Source organism: Sus scrofa, chromosome 14 (assembly GCF_000003025.6).
Source record: "Sus scrofa isolate TJ Tabasco breed Duroc chromosome 14, Sscrofa11.1, whole genome shotgun sequence".
Classification (NCBI taxonomy): Eukaryota; Metazoa; Chordata; class Mammalia; order Artiodactyla; family Suidae; genus Sus; species Sus scrofa.
The window spans coordinates 82,311,595-82,331,333 of record NC_010456.5 but is presented as its reverse complement, the minus strand read 5'-3'; the positions used below and the strand labels follow the sequence as shown (position 1 = coordinate 82,331,333).

General features: G+C 48.2%; 1 protein-coding gene across 9 annotated transcripts in view; it reads right to left on the bottom strand.

The window, feature by feature from the left end:
• Positions 1-19,739, bottom strand: part of TSPAN14 (tetraspanin 14) — a 59,082-nt gene that overhangs the window by 33,342 nt on the left and 6,001 nt on the right. Inside the window, exon 1 of one of the 9 annotated variants that reach the window (XM_021074404.1) lies at positions 18,003-18,658. The exons of 7 other annotated variants lie outside the window; for them this stretch is intronic. The gene's annotated coding sequence lies outside the window, so the exon portion shown is untranslated. Of the gene's footprint in view, positions 1-16,503; positions 17,281-18,002; positions 18,659-19,739 lie in introns of those variants that run through there. One more of the 9 variants, XM_021074406.1, reaches the window with a different exon arrangement.

Below are 19,739 nucleotides of genomic sequence, written 5' to 3'. Positions count from 1 at the left end.
CTGAGACCTATGCCACAGCTGCGACCTATGCCACGGCTGCAGCAATGCCAGCTCCTTAACCCACTGTGCCAGGCTGAAGACGGAACCTGTACCTCAGCAGTGACCGGAGCCGCCCAAGAGACAATGCCAGATCCTTGACCCACTGTACCACAGTAGGAACTCCTATCAAAAAATTAAATTCCAAATCCTCAACTGTCTCAACTCCCAAACATATTAAAACAGAATAAAACATACATGGCAAAAAGGAGGCATGTGTTTGTCAAACTTCTCAACGCAAGGGGGAAAGTCAGACTCATTTAAGTGTTGAGATAGCTGGTAAGCAATCTGAGATGAACTGAATAATACACTGAAGCCAATCTAAATATTAAAGGCTACATGTACACACACACACACACACACACACACACACACACACACACACACACACACAAACAGGGTATTTGAGGCCTACATCAATCTTCCTTTCTTTTGAGCAAACAGGAAAAGACAATCCAGAGTACAAAAACATAAATAAAACAGAAAGTTTTAAAATTCTCATATTTAAAAATAACATTAGGGAGTTCCCATGTGGCACAGCAGGTTTAGGATCCGGCATTGTCATTGCAATGGCACCTGTTGTGGCACAGGTTCGATCCCTGGCATGGAAACTTCCACATGCCGCAGGGACAGCCAAAAAAGGGGAACTAAAATTAAGAAAGGAAACACAAATGATAAGCTACCTGCAACCGCAGTGATTATGGAAAAGGGTAAATACTATATACAACATATAACAATTCATATTTAATAAAACAAAAGACAGGAGTTCCCTTTGTGGCTCAGCAGTTAACAAACCCAACTAATATCCATGAGGATGCGGGTTCAATCCTGGGCCTTGCTCAGAGGGTTAAGGATCTGGCGTTGCCATGAGCTGTAGTGTAGGTTACAGACGCCGCTCAGATCCCACATTACCATGGCTGTGGGGTAGGTCAGCAGCTGTAGTGCTGATTCAACCCCTAGCCTGGGAACTTCCATATGCCACAAGTCCAGCCCTAAAAAAGCAAAAAATAAAAATAAAAAAATAAAACAAAAGACTATAGTTTTAGAGTTTTAAGCAAATGGACAAAGGATATGAGTATTATACTGAAATAGAAGAACAATATAATTAATAGATAGAAAAGTAATCAAAGTGACTGGAAATAAAACTTGAAAACAATCCACAAGTAGTAGTTTTTTTATTTTTTAATCCAACAAAATCACCCTCGCTATTGCTGGCAAGAGAGTAGTAAACTGTTAGTACCCTTTGGTAAACAATAGACATTCAAAAAAAAAAAAAAAAAAAATCAGATCCCCCAAACAAACAAACTCATGACTCAGAATTTGCTCCAGAAAGAAACCAAGAGAAGAAAAAGAACATGCATTAAGTATGAAATCTAAACATCCTGGCTTGTAATTATGAAACAGCTTGCAAGCATGTGGTTAAAGGTCAAAATGGAAGATAAAAGCATGAAAATGGTTATGTGGGGTAGTAGACTTATAAGCGATTTTCTAAAAATGGTTCCATTGTCCCCCATACCATTACCACTTTTGTACTAAAAATGTAAACTGAGGCCACTGCTGATGGAGAATGCTGGCCCCCACTGTAATGACTTTTGCAGACACTGTAAACAGGGCTTGTCTGCCTTGGGATTATATTAGCCTGTAAGATGGCTTCCTCCTCCCTCTCCAGCTTTTTTAAGTTAAAAAAAAGTATCACAGGAGTTCCCGTTGTGGCTCAGTGGTAATGAACCTAACTAGTATTTTGAGGACGGGGGTTTGATCCCTGGTCCTGCTCAGTGGGTTAAGGATCCGGTGTTGCCGTGAGCTACGGTATGGGTTGCAGACCTGGCTCAGATCCCCCTGGCTTTGGCTGTGGTGTAGGCTGGCAGCTCTAGCTCTGATTTGACCCCTAGCCTGGGAACTTCCAAATGCCGCAGGTACGTTCTCCCCCACTCCCCCACCCCCAAAAAAAGGTAGTACATGTTCAACTGTAAAATACCTGGACGATTCAGACCTGTGCAAAGGGAACCAGCAATGAGAAACCATTAACAACGGCTTTCAAATTTTTTACTGTGGCCCACAGCAAGAAGCATTTAACAAATCAGTCCAGTGCACACAAACGCACAGGCACATCTGAATTTCATGTACCAATACTTCACCTTATCACATGCCATGCAATCTAGATTTGCTGTTGTCTTTTTTTCTCTAAATTATCCCTGTGTATAATCTAAGAATCAATGACTATCAAAGCTGTATTGAGAAAAACAGCAGATCCTAGGCCCTAAAGCCAGACTGTTCCCTTTCAAGGGGCACTCTCAACTTCTAGCTGCTCTTGATGTTTACACCCAAATATCTCTGAGAAATTTCTTTATCTTTTTTATTTCTTTTCTTTTTTTTTTTTTTTTTTTTTTTTTTTTTGTCTTTTTGCCATTTCTAGGGCTGCTCCTGAGGCATATGGAGGTTCCCAGGCTAGGGGTCCAATTGGAGCTATAGCCATCGGCCCATGCCAGAGCCACAGCAACTCAGAATCCGAGCCATGTCGGCAACCTACACCACAGCTCACAGCAATGCCCGATCCTCAACCCACGGAGCAAGACCAGGGATTGAACCCGCAACCTCATGGTTCCTAGTCGGATTCGTTAACCACTGAGCCAAAACGGGAACTCCAATCTTTTTTATTTGTTTTTGGAGCCACACCCACAGCATATGGAGGTTCCCAGGCTAGGGGTCCAATCGGAGCTACAGCTGCCGGCATACACCACAGCCACACCAACATCAGATCTGAGCTGCATCTGTGACCTACACCATAGCTCATGGCAACACCAGATCTTTAACCCACTGAGCGAGGCTAGGGATGGAACCTGCTACCTCATGGTTCCTAGTTGGATTCGTTTCCAATGTGCCACGATGGGAACTCCACTGAGAAATTTCTTTACGTAACATGCTTATATTACTACTCTCTGGTTCTTCAGTGTTAGGTGTTACCTCTTTACTTCCTGACCTGGAAGGCAAGGACATAATTCTCTTTAGTCCTGCACAAGCCACCTCTCCCCCCAAACTATCCCCTCACACTCCTTTTCCCCCATCTCCATCCCCAGGTAAAACTGAGGCATTGGCTGGAGTAATTTTCAGGGCTTACATTAAGGACCACGTGAGCTACCAGAGTGAGGCGCGTATTACTTTTCTTTTCCCATACAGCTTTTTGTTCTCTGGAGTTGGTAATTCTTTTCCTGTTTAATTTTCTACAAATTTATTAATATTCAACCTCAAATTCAATGCCAGTTTTCCAAATCGCCTCTCAATAAGTTCTTTCAACATCAGACATTCTATTTCTAGTTCTTCTTCCAGAAGAAACCTCTCCTGGAACCTTCTGAACTGCTTTCATCTGGACTGGTGCCCAGAAGTCCCTTCGCCTGGTTTGGAATATAGCCTACGAGAAAGCCAGTCTTTGTTCACCTTTGTGGAGAATATCTTCAGGGCAAAAGGAAAGTTTTTCAGATCCTGTACGTCTGAAAATATCTTTATTTTACCTTCATCCTCAAATAAAAGTCTGGCTGAGTATAGAATTCTACTATACTCCCATTGTGTGAGTTTCCATTGTGGCTCAGTGGAAGTGAACCTGACTAGTATCCATGAGGATGCGGGTTCAATCCCGGGCCTCGATCAATGGGTTAAAGATCCAGTGTTGCCGTGAGCTGTGGTGTAGGTCAGAGGCGGCTCGGATCTGGCATTGCTGTGGCTGTGGCCTAGGCCGATTCGACCTCTAGCCTGGGAACTTCCATATGCCACAGATGTGGCCATAAAAAGCAAAAAAAAAAAAAAAAAAAAAGAATTCTAGGTTAGGATTCAATCCCACCACGTATGATGAAGGCATTGCTCTACCATCTTCCAGATTCCAGGGTACTGAGCATAGAGAAGGCTGAAACCACTCAGACTCCTGATCTTTGTATTTCACTTGTTTCTTTCTCTCCGTAAACTTGTAGGATGACCCCCTTTTCCCCAGCACACTGACGGACCTTTCAGGGTACTGGTCTATCTTGGCTCAACATTTTGATGAGTCAGTCCATCAAATACAGAAACCTATCTTCTTCTAGGAAATGATTTTCTTGATGATTTTCCCACCCTCATTTTTCTGTTCTTTCTGCAACTCCTACTAATGGATAACCTTGGTTGATTCTTTAAATTTCTTACATCTTCTGCTCCATTATCCACCTCTTCATCTCTCTTATCTATATTCTGGAAGACTCCTATAACTTTAAAGTTCCAATTATTCTAATATTCTAGTACTTCTGATATTTTTGTTCTGCCCTTACTCTTTTTAAATTTTTTTTTTTTGTCTTTTTAGAGCCACGCCCATAGCATATGGGAGTTTCCAGGCTAGGGGCTGAATCAGAGCTGCAGCTGTGAGCCTATGCCACAGCCACAGAAACACCAGATCCTTAACCCACTGAGCGAGACCAGGAACCAAATCTGAATCTTCTTGGATACTAGTTAGGTTCTCAACCTGCTGAGCCACAACAGGAACTCCCTCTTTTAAACTTTCAATGTTTTGTTTTCTAAATGTTCTTTTTGTATAGAATCCTATTCAGATTTCATAGATATAATACTTCTTATTTCTGAGAAAAAGGTTTAATATTCTCTCTAAATAGAGTATTTCTTTCAGAGTTCCCGTTGTGGCTCAGTGGAAACACATCTGACTAGTATCCATGAGGATGCAGATTTGATCCCTGGCCACTCCCAGTGGGATAAGGATTTGGTGTTGCCGTGAGCTGTAGTGTAGGTCACAGATGCAGCTAGGATCCTGAGTTGCTGTGGCTGTGGTGTAGGCCAGCAGCTGCAACTCCAATTTGACTCCTAGCCTGGGAACCGTCATATGTCATGGGTGCGGCCCTCAAAAGACAAATAATAATAATAACAAAGTAGAGTATTTCTTTCAAGCTGCCTTTCTCCCCATTTGTTTCGCTTTCTTCCATGTTAGGCACTGTCTTCAGATACTAGCAATCCTCGGTGATCCTCATGACTAAGAGTAAATGCCTAGAGACTGACTGGAAGCACTGAGTCCTTGGGCAAGTGACTTTCAGTGTGGGGTGATCTGGCTGGGCCATCTGCTAGGAAATTCCTGTTGTCAGCATCTTGAGTTCTTTCCTCTTAGACCAGTCAGGTTCCCTGGTGAGGTATCTTTTAATCGCCTGCCTGGAAGGTAAAGTGTTTGGTTTGTCTAGAAGCCAAGTGGGATAGAAGGCTGGGGGATGAAGATGGTCTTCATAGGAACCTCTAAGAATACCTGGAGTCTCCCAGGCCCTTGGTTTTTCCTTCAGCAGAAGGAATCTCCATTGTCCAGCTAAAGAGGAAAGGCAGTCACCAACCACCACAAAGGAAAAGGCTCTAACGACATCAACTGCTTTCAAGCAATTTTTTTTGAAAAAAATTTTTTTGGCCGCCCCCGTGGCATATGGAAGTTTCTGGACCAGGGTTGAATCTGAGCCACAATGCCAGATCCTTAACCCTCTGTGCCACAGTGGGAGCTCCCTCAAACAATTCTGATATTTAGCTATCTCTAGTGCTCCTCCCTCCCAACACTCCCCTCAAATAATAATATGGAATGACACCAACTCCTACATTTTAAACTAGGTCACTCACCCATCTATTCTTGGTATGCAAATCTTTTCTTGCTATTGTTCCTTTCCTATTCTCCCTGTCCTCACAGGTTGATTCCTTTTTAAAATTCCCTTTTTATTGAGCAAAGTGAAAAAAATACAAAGTATATTTTATAACCACAAAAAAGAAAGGACAAATGAGATTTTGCAGATGTAATTGAGATGACTAATCAATTTACCTCAAAAAAAGGGAAACTATCTGAGTGGGTCCAATGTTAATTACATGAGCCCTTAAAAGCAGAACTTTCTCCCAGGTGAGGGCAGAAGTAGTCAGAGATGCCAAGCATGAGAAGGATATAATGCACTGTTGCTGGATCTGAGATAGAGGACCAAATGCAAAGACCAGAGAGGGCTCCAGGAGTTAAGGGTGGCCCTGGCTGACGGTTAGTAAGGAAACAGAACCTCAGTCCTCCAACAGCAAGGAAGTGGACTCTGCCCCAGAACCTCCAGAAAGGAAAGCAGCCCTGCCAACCCCTTGATTTGGGCCTCGCGAAACCCCTAAGCAAAGAACCCAGTTGAATTATGCTGTACCTGGACAACAACATCCACCCATATCCTGAGCTCGAACCCAGGTTATCCTGCTGGCTCGTCTCCCTCTCATTCTCCAGACTCAACTATTCACTGAGACTCAACCTTTCTGCCTGGGCTTTGAGGCCCCCAGTATTGGTACCTGACCACAGGCCCATCCCAAAGAAGGGCAATCATATTTCCAATGGAGTTGGGGCCCTGCTATTCCTCCAACTGGCACACCTTAGGTCCTGGACTTTCCAGGTCACCAGAGCCCACTGGGTACTGGCCAAAGGAACAGGTAGGCCCAAGGGGGAAGAAGTATAGGCGGGGACAGGTAACTATCAAGGGAAAAGGGTTCCAGTATGAGAGATGATTGCAAAGGCAGGCTAGAGCTGCCTCACTGCCCACGGGAATCTCACACAGAGGAAGGATGTTGTGCCTCAGTCCCAGGGCACTGCCACCCTGAGAGCAGGAGGAGGAGCTCAGGTCCCTGGGTTCCCCACTCAGGTGGGACTCACCCTGAGAGTCAGAAGGGTCCAAGTCCCACTCTAACTCATACACCTTAGGACCACCCCCCATGCTCAGGGTCTGCCAGAAGCTGCAAAATTGGATGTGGTGGCAGCAGCCACTCAGGAGAATCCAGAAGTTTGACTTTTCACTAAGGGAAAATACTACAAAGCCACCCAGGGGTGAGGGTGGGCCACCGCCCCTTATTACAGGGTCACAAGCACGGGCCCAGCCACACAGGTAAGGGAAGGGAGGTTCCCAGAGTTCAGAGACCCTCAGGCCTTTGACGTGGGACCGGGGATGGTCTCCACATGGAGGCCCAGGAAAGCCTAGATGCCAGCACTGAGCCCCACCAGGCTCTCCACCGGGCCTGGGATTCTAAGTGCTTGGCTTCCTGTATGAAACTCTGTTCTTCGCAAACACAGCATTATGAGCTTCCACCACCAAAACCCACAACCCCAAACCTGCTGAGTTTGAGGAGCACCAAGGGGCCTCTCACTGATCCTGCGAGGAGACATTTGTCTATCTCAGGGCTGTTGTCAGGCAAGAAGCCGAGGGAAGGATGTGGGTCAGAGGCGGGAAGCGGGGAGGCGAGGACTCAGTGGGACAAATGCTGGCCAGGAATGGAGGTCACCTAATCCAGTGATTTTCAAACTTACTATTTTTATTACTTTTTAAGCTACAGGAGCCTTTGTTCAAAGAGACTCTGACCCAGAAACCCAGCATGGAGATGGGCAGAACAGGTCACATGTCTCTCAGGTGGTGGAGGGGAAGGGGGGGGGGTCCATGAGAGGCACATTTGAAAATGACAGGCTTAAGCTGGCTGATCCCAAATTCCACAGAACAAGAGAATCACTCAAGGCGTTTTTCCCAAACTGCACATAGAGACTCATTCAAAAGAACTGTGACACACCTGAAATACACATTTTTAAGGGCTTTCCTTCACAGCAGTCAGTTCAAAGCCACTCCCCCTCCCTCCCCCCACCACCTTCAGGCCAAATCTGGAAAAATTTGAGCATCAAAATAAATAATACAAACACATTTTAACTCACTGAATAAAGAATCCATGAATCCAGTCCATTCTAATATACATATATATATATATATATGGCTACATAAACAGATGGGGGAGAAGGGAAAGTTCTTTACAGCAGAATGATAAATGTAGAATTAATGGAATTAATTCATCAACAACCATGACAGAAATAACTGATTCTGTCAAGAATCATCAGAGGGTTCTTAGTCTGCTCTAGTTGTTAGAACAAAATACCAGACTGGAAAAATACCAGAGACTGTGCAGCTTATAAAGAAAAGAAATTGATTGCTCATAGTTCTAGAGTCTGGGAAGCCCAAGATCAAGGCACCACATACCACATGGTCGAGAGAGGGCATCATCCTGGTTCAAAGCTGGCACCTTTTTGCTATGTCTTCACATGGTAGAAGCAGTAAGGGAGTTCTGGGGAGTCTCCGGTAAAGGCACTAATCCTATTCTTGAGGGCTGCACCTCCACGACCTACGCACCCCCATCTCCTAACATCAGCAAATCAGGCACTAGGATTTCAATATATGAATGGGGAGGGGAGAACCACAAATATTCAGACTATAACAGATTCTAAAACTAGTTGAAAGTTTGATGAGAAAGAGCATGTTTACATAGTCTCAAAGCATCTTCCCATAGGACTTTTATTAATTACAAAGAACATAGTAGTACCGTAGCAGTGGAGAAACCCAGCAGACACCACCTTAAAACCAAGTGATCACCATGGTCATTACCACTTACGAGTCAAGTCAAGATCCATTCTTCCTAAGGGACACCTTAGGACTGAGGTGTCCACTGAGGACATCTCCTTCTGTGGGATTCCATGTGTCACCTGAATTTTAGCATGATAAAGATCAAAAAACAAACAAACAAGAGTTCTCTTGTGTCTCTGCAGGTTAAGGATCCAGAGTTGGTACTGTCACTGCAGCAGCGTGGGTCACTGCTGTGGCATGGGTTGGATCCCTCCCTGGTGCAGGAACTTGAAACTGTCATGAATGCGACAAAAAAAAAAAAAAAAAAAAAAAAAAAAAAAGGAAGAAAGAGAGAAAAGCCAAAAACAAACAAAACAAATTAAGGGAGATTCCACAAAATAACTCGCTTCAAGCCAAAATGTAGAATTTGTGGCCATTTTCCTTTAAAAAAGAAAAAGAAAAAGAAAACATTTGGGCAACAAATAAACCTAGAGATCTTGAACACGATTCATTAGGCAGCCTATTCGGCACCAGGGTGGTGCCTGTCCAGCCAGGTGAGGCAGAGCCTAGTCACCCACAGCTACGCCCCCAACTTCTCAAAAGGCTGGGGGAAGGAGGCCAGGCTCCATCCCAGCTTCCCAGCTGCCTTTCCTCTGTGGCTGAACACTAAGCCACCTGCTCCCATGAAGATGAGAAGCCATGGTGCAGATAACAACAGGCTTGTTTCTGAAAACCTAAGTGCACAGGAAATGTCTACACCCAAAAGCCCAGAGCACACAAGATGGGGAAATCTTGGGCCAGTTTACAGCGACATTGCCAATGTGGACAAGAACCCACAAGGCCTACATGCTGGGCCCTCTGTCCACTCTCAAGATTCCCATGAAGGGCCTGAGGCAAGGCCACCGCATAACTAGAGTCAAGTGCACAGCAATCATCAGAGCACTAACTCACCCTGAGAGTCCCTGGGGGGAAAGGCTTTCATTGTGGGAAACAAACACCTCACGACTTGTTTCTACTTGTCCCAGCACCTGCTTCGTGGGAGGCACCCAGAATGGGGCTGTGGAAACCGTGAACTTGAGTGAGACCCGTGCCTGACACAGGGGCGTCAGGTCAGGCTTCCTTCTGCTAAAGGCAGCCAGGCAGGTATGGGAAGTCAGGATGGGGCCCAGGAAGGCAGGAAGGAAGGAGGAGGCGGGAGGCTGGAGAGGAAACATTCCCCTGAGCAGCGGGTTTAACCTCTACAACCCAACATGGTGGCAACAGTCTCAACAGTGTGTCCCCAGCTCTGAGCGGGGCACCATGGTTGGCACCAAGATACCACCAGCGTGGCTGCCCTTGCTGGGCTGACACAGTTGCAGTAGGGGCCGCTCCTAACAGCCACAGATGTCCTGAGGGACGACTGAGTCTGCTCTTGAGGGAGAAATAAATTCTGCTCCAATAACTGAGTCCTTACAGGCTCCAGGCCGGTGTGAGGATGTGACCCGCGTGTCTAATGTAGGGAGGAAATGTTCCTTTTGCAGGGGTTGCCCAACTCCCAGCCTGCTCTTCCCCTAATACAAAGCAACTGTATAGAACTTAGAAGTATACACATTTACTCCTTTTCCTCCATTTCCCCATGCCTGAAAGTCATAAAATAAAGACCGTGACTCGAAAATCTTTGTATCCAAAATTACACAGCTTACTACACTCTACTAGGTTTTAAGACAACCCACTTCACTTCAAGGAAAGTGTTGGGAAGCACTACCTAATCCTTCCCAGGCGGGCGGGGCTCTCCAGGCCAGGGCAGAGCCTGGCTCCTGGCCTCCTCTAACCACCAACCTCCCCCACCCCCACCCCGGGCGGGGCTGGGGTGGGAAGGGCTCACACAGAAAGAAGAAAACAACTCCCCCAACAAGCTAATAGAAAAGTGAAGCCTGCTGGAGAAAAACAAATAAAACAAAGTCCACTGAAAATGGAAAGAGACAAAGAATAAAGGTGAGGGGGGAGGGAGAAGTAGATTTTTTAAAAATGCAAATCAACAGTGGGACTCTGCTGAAAAAAAAGCTGAGAAGCATCTGCAAAAAGATAGATTAGCAGCTTAGTCCCTAAAACAGCCCCAGAAGGCCAGAGACACCCCCCCCAACCCTGGGGGCCCCAAACTCATCTCCCCCCCAAGCCCCCTCCACCCCCACCAGAAAGCAGGGGGAGGGCAGGTGATCCTATCAAAATCAGCGGGGTCATCTCAAACATTCTTCAACTAAAAAAATAAGAAAAAATAAATTTACAGTCCCTTTTCTGGACTATTTATTTGAACTTCACATACACTAAAGCATCTTTATATAGAATGCTTTGTGTTTCTACAAAAAAACAGACAACATTTACAACCTGATTCTGATTCTGTCACCCATCTGGGACAGACGGACAGGGCGGTGTGAGTGGCACCAGATGGCCGGGGGAGGCTGGGTGCCCCTTTTCACAAAGGAGGGCTCCAATTACTCCCTTGCTCGGTGCCCCAAGGTTGACCTCACCAGCAGGCTTGGGGGAGGCGCCCGCAGCTGCTTCCATAGTCCCCAGACCCACCTCCCAGATACCCCCAGCTCCCAGGGCTACCTGGGTGAACTGACCACCCGAGAGGTAGCCAGAGCCACCAGATCCCTTTAAAGTCAGCAAGTTTAAGGAGGGCAAGAGAACAAAGAGGGCAAAACCACAACACAGACTGAAGAAGGTGGAGAGCTGGGGGGCAGGGCCGGGAGGGGAGACATTGCAGCCAGAGGTTTTCAAACTTGAAAGTGCATGCAAATCACCTGGGAACCTTGTTAAATGCAGATTCTGCTTCAGCCGCAGTGAGGTTATGTCTGCATTGGTACAAGCTCCAGGTGTTGCCATCACTGCCCAGCAGCAGACCTGCCGCCAGTACTCTGAACAGTGAGGGTCTAAGAGGCCCAAGAAAAAAGTGAGGGAAAGGACCTTTCAGATAAGTCACAGGGAAAGCCCACCCATCTTAATTGTGTGTCCACTGACAGGGACGCAAGCTTTCCTGGAGGAATGTTTTAATTGTGGAGTTTGCTCAATATTTTACTGGATCCCACTGACCAGTAAACACCTGGATCCTTACAGGTTGTTTTTATTCCCATTTCACAGCTGTGGAAGCTACTCCAACCAAGTGTTTATCAAAGCTGGGCTCCTTGCTCCTTAGGCATCTTCCAAGACCACAGGCCTCCAGTGACGCAGGGTAGAAACACACAGCCCAGAGCTGTGACATAGAGGCAGATCCAGGCCCAGCAAGACAATGGGAGGAAAGCCCAGGGGCACAGGAGGCAGATAAAGGACCAGAAATCCATTTTGCCTCTGGGAATTTTTTTTTTTTTTTTTTTTTTGTCTTTTTGCCATTTCTTGGACCACTCCCAATGCATATGGAGGTTCCCAGGCTAGAGGTCCAATCAGAGCTGTAGCCGAGGGCCTACACCAGAGCCACAGCAACGTGGGATCCGAGCCGAGTCTGCAACCTACACCACAGCTCCCCACCTACACCACAGCTCACAGAGCGCCGGATTCTTAACCCACTGAGCAAGGCCACGGATGGAACCCGCAACCTCATGGCTCCTAGTCGGATTCATTAACCACTGAGCCAGGACAGGAACTTCTGCCTCTGGGAATTTTTAATAAAATATAAAGACAAAACGTAAACCCCAGCCCCTCCCAGGAGGAGCAAAGTACAGAAGGGTATCTCCAGGGTATCCTGTCTAAAGGGTTTTGTGTTTTAGAGCCTGGCCTCACTTTGATGGGAGGTAAAATAAAAAGATTTATCCCCCCCACCCTACTCCACCCCACCCCTGCCCCCAGGTTTACCAGAGAGGGAATGTGGCATTTCTAAGAAAAGGTTAATGCCATTGTCTGAGGCAGGACTATTTATCAGTGGGCTCCTGGTGCCACACTCAGCTCCCCAGGAGTGGTGGTGGTGTTTTGGGGCTGGGGGGGGGGGTTCCTCTGACAATTATAGACCCAAACACCACCACCAACCCTTGCAGAACCTAAGGAAGAAATACCTTGGGAAGTTATAGCTGGGAACTATATCTAGTCACTGATGATGGAGCATGATAGAGGATAATGTGAGAAAAAGAATGTATATATGTATGTGTGACTGGGTCACTGCTGTACAGTAGAAAATTGACAGCAACTATAACGGAAAAAATAAAAATCATTAAAAAAAAAAAAAAAAAAAAAGAAAGAAATACCTTGGGAAGAGATGCCCTCTATTAACCCTGTCTGATGACATTTCCTCCGAAAAAGTATCCTGAATTGGCAACAGGGGCTCGGTATAGTGACCAAGCATTTTGGACTTGGATTCATAGAACTCAGAGTTCCCTCAAGCATCCAAAGTTCCTCTGAGCAACCCTTTCATTTTCCAAAGACCTACACCCATGAAAATGAATCGTCAAGGTCACCTGGAGGGCCAGTGGCACAGCTAGGACCCAAGCCCAGCCTTCTACTTGCCTGAGCTCCTCCAGAGCACCGTGCTGCCCCAAACATGACCTTTCCTACCCTCATCTGGGCCCAACTACCCTAAAAGCTGCATCTGTGTTTCAACGCACATAACAGCGAACTTAGCTCCTTTTGCTGAGTCTTGTACAACACTTGCTAAAATAAGGGAACTCCAAGAGGCAACCTTGTCCAGGGCTGAGACTGGCTTCCGAATTTGAAAGGGTTGGCTGCTAAAGGTCAAGGCTGATCTCAAGATGGATGGGTTCTGAAAGGATAAAATAAAATGCTAAACACAAACAAAAAAGTAGTGAGAGCTCCTGAGTTCTCATACCAAACAACCTTATTTCAGAGGCAGGGGGACTATCATGTCATAGACTCCAGCTGCAGTTTAGAAAGCTGGAGATGTATGAGTTGGGGCGGACACATTTCTAGGAAGAGATGCCAGAGAGTAACCCTCAGCTCCGCCTGTGACCTCACACAGGGTGAAATCAGACCCCCAGGAGGAAGCTCATTTTGCTCAACAAAACCTGGGGAAGAGGAGAAACCTTCAGATACAAAGAGGCAGGAGGTGGCTCCCTTCAGTTGGAGAGAAATTCCCACAGCCATACAGAGACAAAAAAACAACCTGTTTTCTCAACTACCCCTGCCACTAAATGCTAAGAGCTCTTCCTCTTCGGGAGAAGGACCAGGATGTGACGATGACACTTTGTACTTGGGAGTGGATTTTTCTGCCAAAGAGCCTGGTGCTCCCCAAAGGGATCCATGAACTCACCACCCCCACCCCATCCCCCACCCGGGCATACACTCCCTCAGTGGCACAAATATCGAGCCCTATCTCACTGTACAAGTCAGCATCACTGTGATCCAAAAAGATAGGAAGATCCTCTTTAAACAAAAAGAAATCTCAGCACCACCAGGGAGCTGGGGGTACAGCTGGGGTAAGTGCTGGGTCCAGCCAGCAGTCTGTGTGCCATCGGCTCAGCAGGGAAGATTCATGTCATGAGGGCTTCCGCCAGTGCTGTGAGCCCACTGCCTGCTGCCTGCTGCCTGCCCAGCCTGCCGCCGCCTGCCTGAGCTTCAAGAGCCCGGAGATGGCAGAACAAAGAAAAATGGCTGTGGCTCAGGCAGTGGGGGAGGCTGCAGGCCGGCCCGCCAGCAAGCAGGCTTTTCTGCAGCTGAGGGTTCCAGTGAGGCACGGGGGGGGCACAAGGCTGGGCTCTCAGGTACAAAGGGAAGTGGGAGCCTGCTAGAATGAAAACCACCCAGGCACATGCCTGGTCCCCACCCAAGGGCACAGCTGGCCCTGGAGAGATCAGCTCGGGGCAGAAGCCAGAGGCAATGGGCAGGTGGCTGATAAGGCAGCAAATGGGCACTCCTGCTTCTTGCCCAGCTGCTCAGAGCTCTTACCCAGGGAGGATTCCAGGCACAGCACAGGGACTTGCGTGGGGGGGGGGGGATCCTGACAGAAGTACCCACAAAGGGCAGGGTCTCTCCAGATTTCCAGGGATGGGGAGCACTGGTAGAGGGCAGGGTCAGGGATAGGCAGCTTACTCAACATCAGAGAACTCGAGGAGAAGAGCTCTAGAGTGGCTAAGCTCAGTCCACCAAAGGACTTCTATGAAGCATAATAGGCTCTCACTGCCAGCAACAATAGCAGCACTGGCCACCCCCTCCCCTTTTCCCTTCCCCCCCATATAATCCACAATGGGAGGCAGCAGGAAACCAGGGCAGAGCCTGTGAATAGCTCCACTGTCAGTCTGCAGGCCCCACCTCCTCTGCCCCACAGGTCAGTCCAAGCTGCCACACGGTCACAATAGAAACTTCTGTGCCTCAAAGCTCCAAGCCTCAACAGCAGGGCTGTGGCCATGGGAAGCTCTGGACTTCTCACAGGGGCAGCGTGTAAGGGCAATGGTGGGAGAGACAGGGCAGGGACACAGGTCTCAAACTCACCAGGTCAGGGTCATGCCAGGTACCTTTCTGTTTGGGGGACTATCTGCCAGCCAGCCTTAAAATCTCCCTGCTTCTTACCCTGCTGTGCCCAGGCATGGGGGAGGGGGTTGTGCAGAGCCACATAGGGGAAGATTACAGTCATCTCAGGGGCACATGGACCACAAGGATGGGGAAACAGAGCACTCCCAGGAGGATCCCAGTATATGGCTCCAATGTAAGCCCTCTCACATAACCTCCCTCGCTCCCTCCCCAAAGCCACCCCAGGAAGAGAACCTCATCTGCCCTCACCCTCTGCTTCTCCTCTGCAAGGAAACTGCCTGCTCAAATCAGAAAAACCCATCTATTATTTACATCAGGTGCCTTCTACACAAGCTTTTAAAATCACAAGGTGGCAGTCAGGCCCAGAGCAGCCTGAAGCAGCACCAAGCCAGGCAGGGCTACTAGGCGGGCAGGAGATGGGGGATCCCGGAGTTGTGGAAGGTCCAGTGAGGCCTGGACAGGAGGCCCGACCCTCACACCAACCCCCAAATCCCCATGAGAACCTGTTCTTCTAAAAGTTGATTCCCAGCTCCTTGCTTATTTCTCAGCCAAGACTCAGCCTCACACCCAGCCCAAGTCCTATAAACGCCTTGGGCTGCTCAAACCCATGTTATGAGAAGCCTTGCTCCCCACCTTCCCAGACCCTGTCTGGCTCTGGCTGCCTCTTCACACTCTTATATCACACTTTTGGGTGCACAGGCTACATGGCCCACAGGGCACAGCCAAGGGCTGCAAACACCAGGTGCTCTAAAAACAGGCTGACCTGAGCTGAAACAGAATGCAGTGGGAACCAGCACCACAGTCCCTCCAGCTTTAGGCTCCAAATGCAGAAACACAAGATCCCTCCAAAAGAAAACCTCAAAGGAATTCCCTGGTGGCTCAGTGGGTTAAGGGTCCGGCATTGTCACTGCTATGGCATGGGTTCTATCCCTGGCCCCGAAACTTCCTCATGCCATGGTTGTGGCAATAATAATAATAATAATAATAACCTTGGAAATTTCATTCTCCCAGCGTGTGTGTTTTCCGGTGGAGTACCTCATGCCTGGACCCCCTGTCTAGCCATCTCTATGACAGATGTACAAACAAGGTGTTCCTGCAGCTTAGCTTGTAGGAACCAAACACAGAAAGCAACCTCCACGCCCACCCATGGGGGTGCCGACAAAATAAACCATGGTTGACCACACAGAGGAATAACATGCCACTGTTTTTAAAAAGAATGGCCTAAACTGCGTGTGCTGAAATGGAACAATCCCAAGATAAACTTTGGGGTAAAAACCAGTTAAGTGCAGAACAGTGTAAGTGGTGTTCAGCACCAGGATAAACAAGAGGAGGCCAGAGACGCTTCACTAGGCACCCGACAGCTGGTGATGGTGACAGGGCCTCAGGGGAGCAGAACTGAAAGGTCAGGAATGGAAATATGATTTTTACTCTATATCTTTATGGCTTTTTCATTATTTATTTTTTAATAAAAAAAAAAAAGCTAAAACTTGATATTTAAAATTCCTAAAATTTGTGGCACAAAAAATTTGGCCTGTAGCTCTCTGCAGGCAGTTTCTGGTATCTCCCTAGAATAAGGAGAAGGGGGAAGGAGGGGGGAAAGGAATGCCAGCCTCCTCAGTAAGGACAGACTCACCAATTCAGAGGGCTCCCTGCTCACAACTCCTCCCCAAGTCCCCAAATAGGAAGTTTTCCTAGGAAGACCAAGAGCAGATTCTGATCAAGGCAGAGGGGAAATCCAGAGTTATTCCACAGGGAGGTCCACTCTGTCCCAGGTTTTGTGGTGGGCGGGGCAAGGGAGGAGGTCGCTGAGCTGCAGGCATCCCAGGCCTTAGCAGGGATCCTTCCCAGGGCCAGTCATCAGTGAGACTCAGGGTCCTAGTGTTATGAGCCCATCCCAATTTTAGCAGCTGAAGAAAGCTATTTCAACAGATTTCTAGGCCTGGCCCAACTCCAAGGACAGGCTAAAAACAGTTTCTTCAAAATCCCAGCTCTAAACTCCAATCCCTTAACCATTAAGCGCCCTGTACCTTTCAGGAAATGAAAGCTGCAGAATGGAGCTGTGAGGAGGGTTTGTACATTTATTCCTTCCTACAGGGATACACATACATGTTGTTCAAAAGCCTACTCTAACTCACACATAGAGAAATACTCTGCACTCTGAAGCGCTGATGTATTTCCTCCAAGTGATTTCCCCCCTAAGGAACAATAAACCATCGCAGTCTCTCTCAGGCTTCTGGGAGGTATGACACAATGCCTATTAGAACCAGCACTGGGCAGAACCACTTGGGGGGCAGGAAGTGGTTCCGGAATGGAGGGCTCTCTACCTAGCAGAGCTTCCCCCCTGCCACCCCCCAACAAAAATCTCCTAATGAACTCAAGTTCACAGACTGCCCAGGCCACAGGGAAAGGCGGCTGAAAAGAGAAAAGGTATAAGTCTGGCTCCCCTATGCTCTAAGAGGCTTTTTTTTTTTTTTTTTTTTTTTTTTTTTGCTTTTTAGGGCCACACTTGCGGCAAATGGAAGTTCCCAGACTAGAGGCCGAATCGGAGCTGCAGCTCCGGCCTACATCACCAACCACAGCAACGACAGATCAGAGCCACGTCTGTGACCTATACCTCAGCTCATGGCAACACTGGATCCTTAATCCACTGAGTGAGGTCAGGGGTTGAACCTGTGTCCTCATAGATACGAGTCAGGTGCGTAACGCTCTGAGCCACAATGGGAACTCCATCCAAAAGAATTTCTGATGAGTGCTCAACGTTCAACAAGTAGCCCCAAATTAACGAGCATAAATGAGACTTCATAACAAGTAGAATCACTCAGGCACAGGGAGCCCTCACACCTCAGCTGCTAGGCATAAGTTCCTGGCCCCTCAGTGGGCCCTCAGCAGCTCTGGCCCAGAATCCTACAACCCTCCATCAGACCAAGGCAGGCCTCTCTCTGACCACCTTTCTGTAGGGCCCCCATACCCAAAAAGGCACTGATCCTCAGCACACCGAATCCTGCAGCACCCCAGCTGGCACCTGCCCCTGCCCCCACACTCCACCCCTGCCACAATCTGTCTTCCCAGAGAGAGAGCTTCAGGACTCCCCTAGCCCAGAGGGGCCCTGCCCTGCCCACCCCACCCCTGTACCTGGCACACAGGCTCCTCGCTCTTCCCGCTCCCTGGGGAAGGAATACCTCACTGCCACCACCCCAGCTCTTTTGCTGACAAGCTCCTGGTCTGTGTTTATATCATTAGTTGTATTTCACAGGAAGCAGCCAGGACAACAGGAGACAATGACAGTGGAGGGAGGGTGGAAGTACAGAATCACTGTTCCCCTGTAGGGGTGGAAGCCAGTCTTCAGGAAGTGGGGAAGGCCCCCACTGGACCAGACCAGAGGCAACCAGCAGGTTTTCCTCACATAGCCTTTTTTTTTTTTTTTCCCCTCCACAACAGTGGGTGGGCCTGGTTCCTAAAAAGATGGCTGTTGAGACAGGAGCACTCCTAAGAGTAGCAGACACACCCGAAAGAGTGATCTGTGCAGGGTGTGACCAAGAGGAGAAGAGGGGCAGAGAAAACCAGGAGGATGGGAAGGCCTTAGACAGGAAAAAAGACAGAAGAAAGCAGGAGTGGCTCCATTAAGGAGGCCTCTGGAGCCACAGTCCCAGGCTGGGGGGGTGGGGGGATGTTTTCACTGCACCTCCCATGGCCCAGCTCAGGCAGAGTAGACAGTCCAGTCCCCAGGCCTGTGGGAGAGGGAGAGATCCATAAAGTTGTCAGACTGGTTTGCCCAGGAAAAGGAGAGCAGGAAACACAAGGCACAGAGGCCGAGGAAAGAGGGTTAAGCAGGGAGTCCAGAGTCAAATGGCCATGGTCTGGCTCCCCACAGATCTGGCAATGGGAGCCAGCACTGGGGCTTGGAGGAAACCAAGGACCTGGGTCCAGGCTGTTTCCTGGGTGCAGAGAGTGGTCCAGCGGCCAAGAGTGAGGGAGCCAGGGGCCAAGGAGCCAGTAGATGTGGATAAGAAAAGGACTAGGGTTTCTGGAAACAAGGGAGTGATGCCCACAAGGAGGGGCACCACTCCTGAGGGATGAGGGCAAGTGGGGATGAGCTCAGGCCAGTGGAAGAACCGTGGGCAAGACTGAACATACCAGCCTCATACCCTGACAGAGACGCCCTTTTCGACCAAACTAGTCAGGCTTCTCTGAGCCCTCTGCTCGCTCAAGCCCAAATCTGGGCTTCCACCTCCGTCCTTGCAGAGTCCAGTTTTAGCAAGAATCCAGCTAAGGCAGTTTAGCCAGGATCCCCCACCCTCCACAGCAGATCGATCACCTTCCATGTCTGACTGAATTCCTCACCCTCCTAGTGCAGCATCCCCCAAGATATCCCATCACTCTAACTTGCCTTCAGCAAGAATTTTTTAGGTCAGTTAGTAAAGAATTACCCTACCCTCTTATAAATTTTCCATCCATCCACCTCCCTCCCACCCCCTGCCCCCCGCCCCCAGGCTATAAATTCCCACTTTTCCTTGTAGCATTTGGGGTTGAGCCCAATCTCTCTTCCCTACTGCAAAACCCTACTGTGCAGTCCTTACACCTATCACAACAGTCCTGAATAAAGTCTGCCTACTGTCTTTACAAGGGTCAGAATTTTTTAATGTTTTTTTTTTTTTTTTTTTGCTTTTTAGGGCTGTACCCACAGCATATGTAAGTTCCCAGGCCAGAGGTCAATCAGAGCTACAGCCACCAGCCCACAGCACAGCCACAGCAACTCTGGATGTGAGCCAAGTCTGCACCCTACACCACAGCTCATGGCAATGTCGGATCCTTAACCCACTGAGCAAGGCCAGGGATCAAACCCCACATCTTCATAGTTACTAGTCCGGT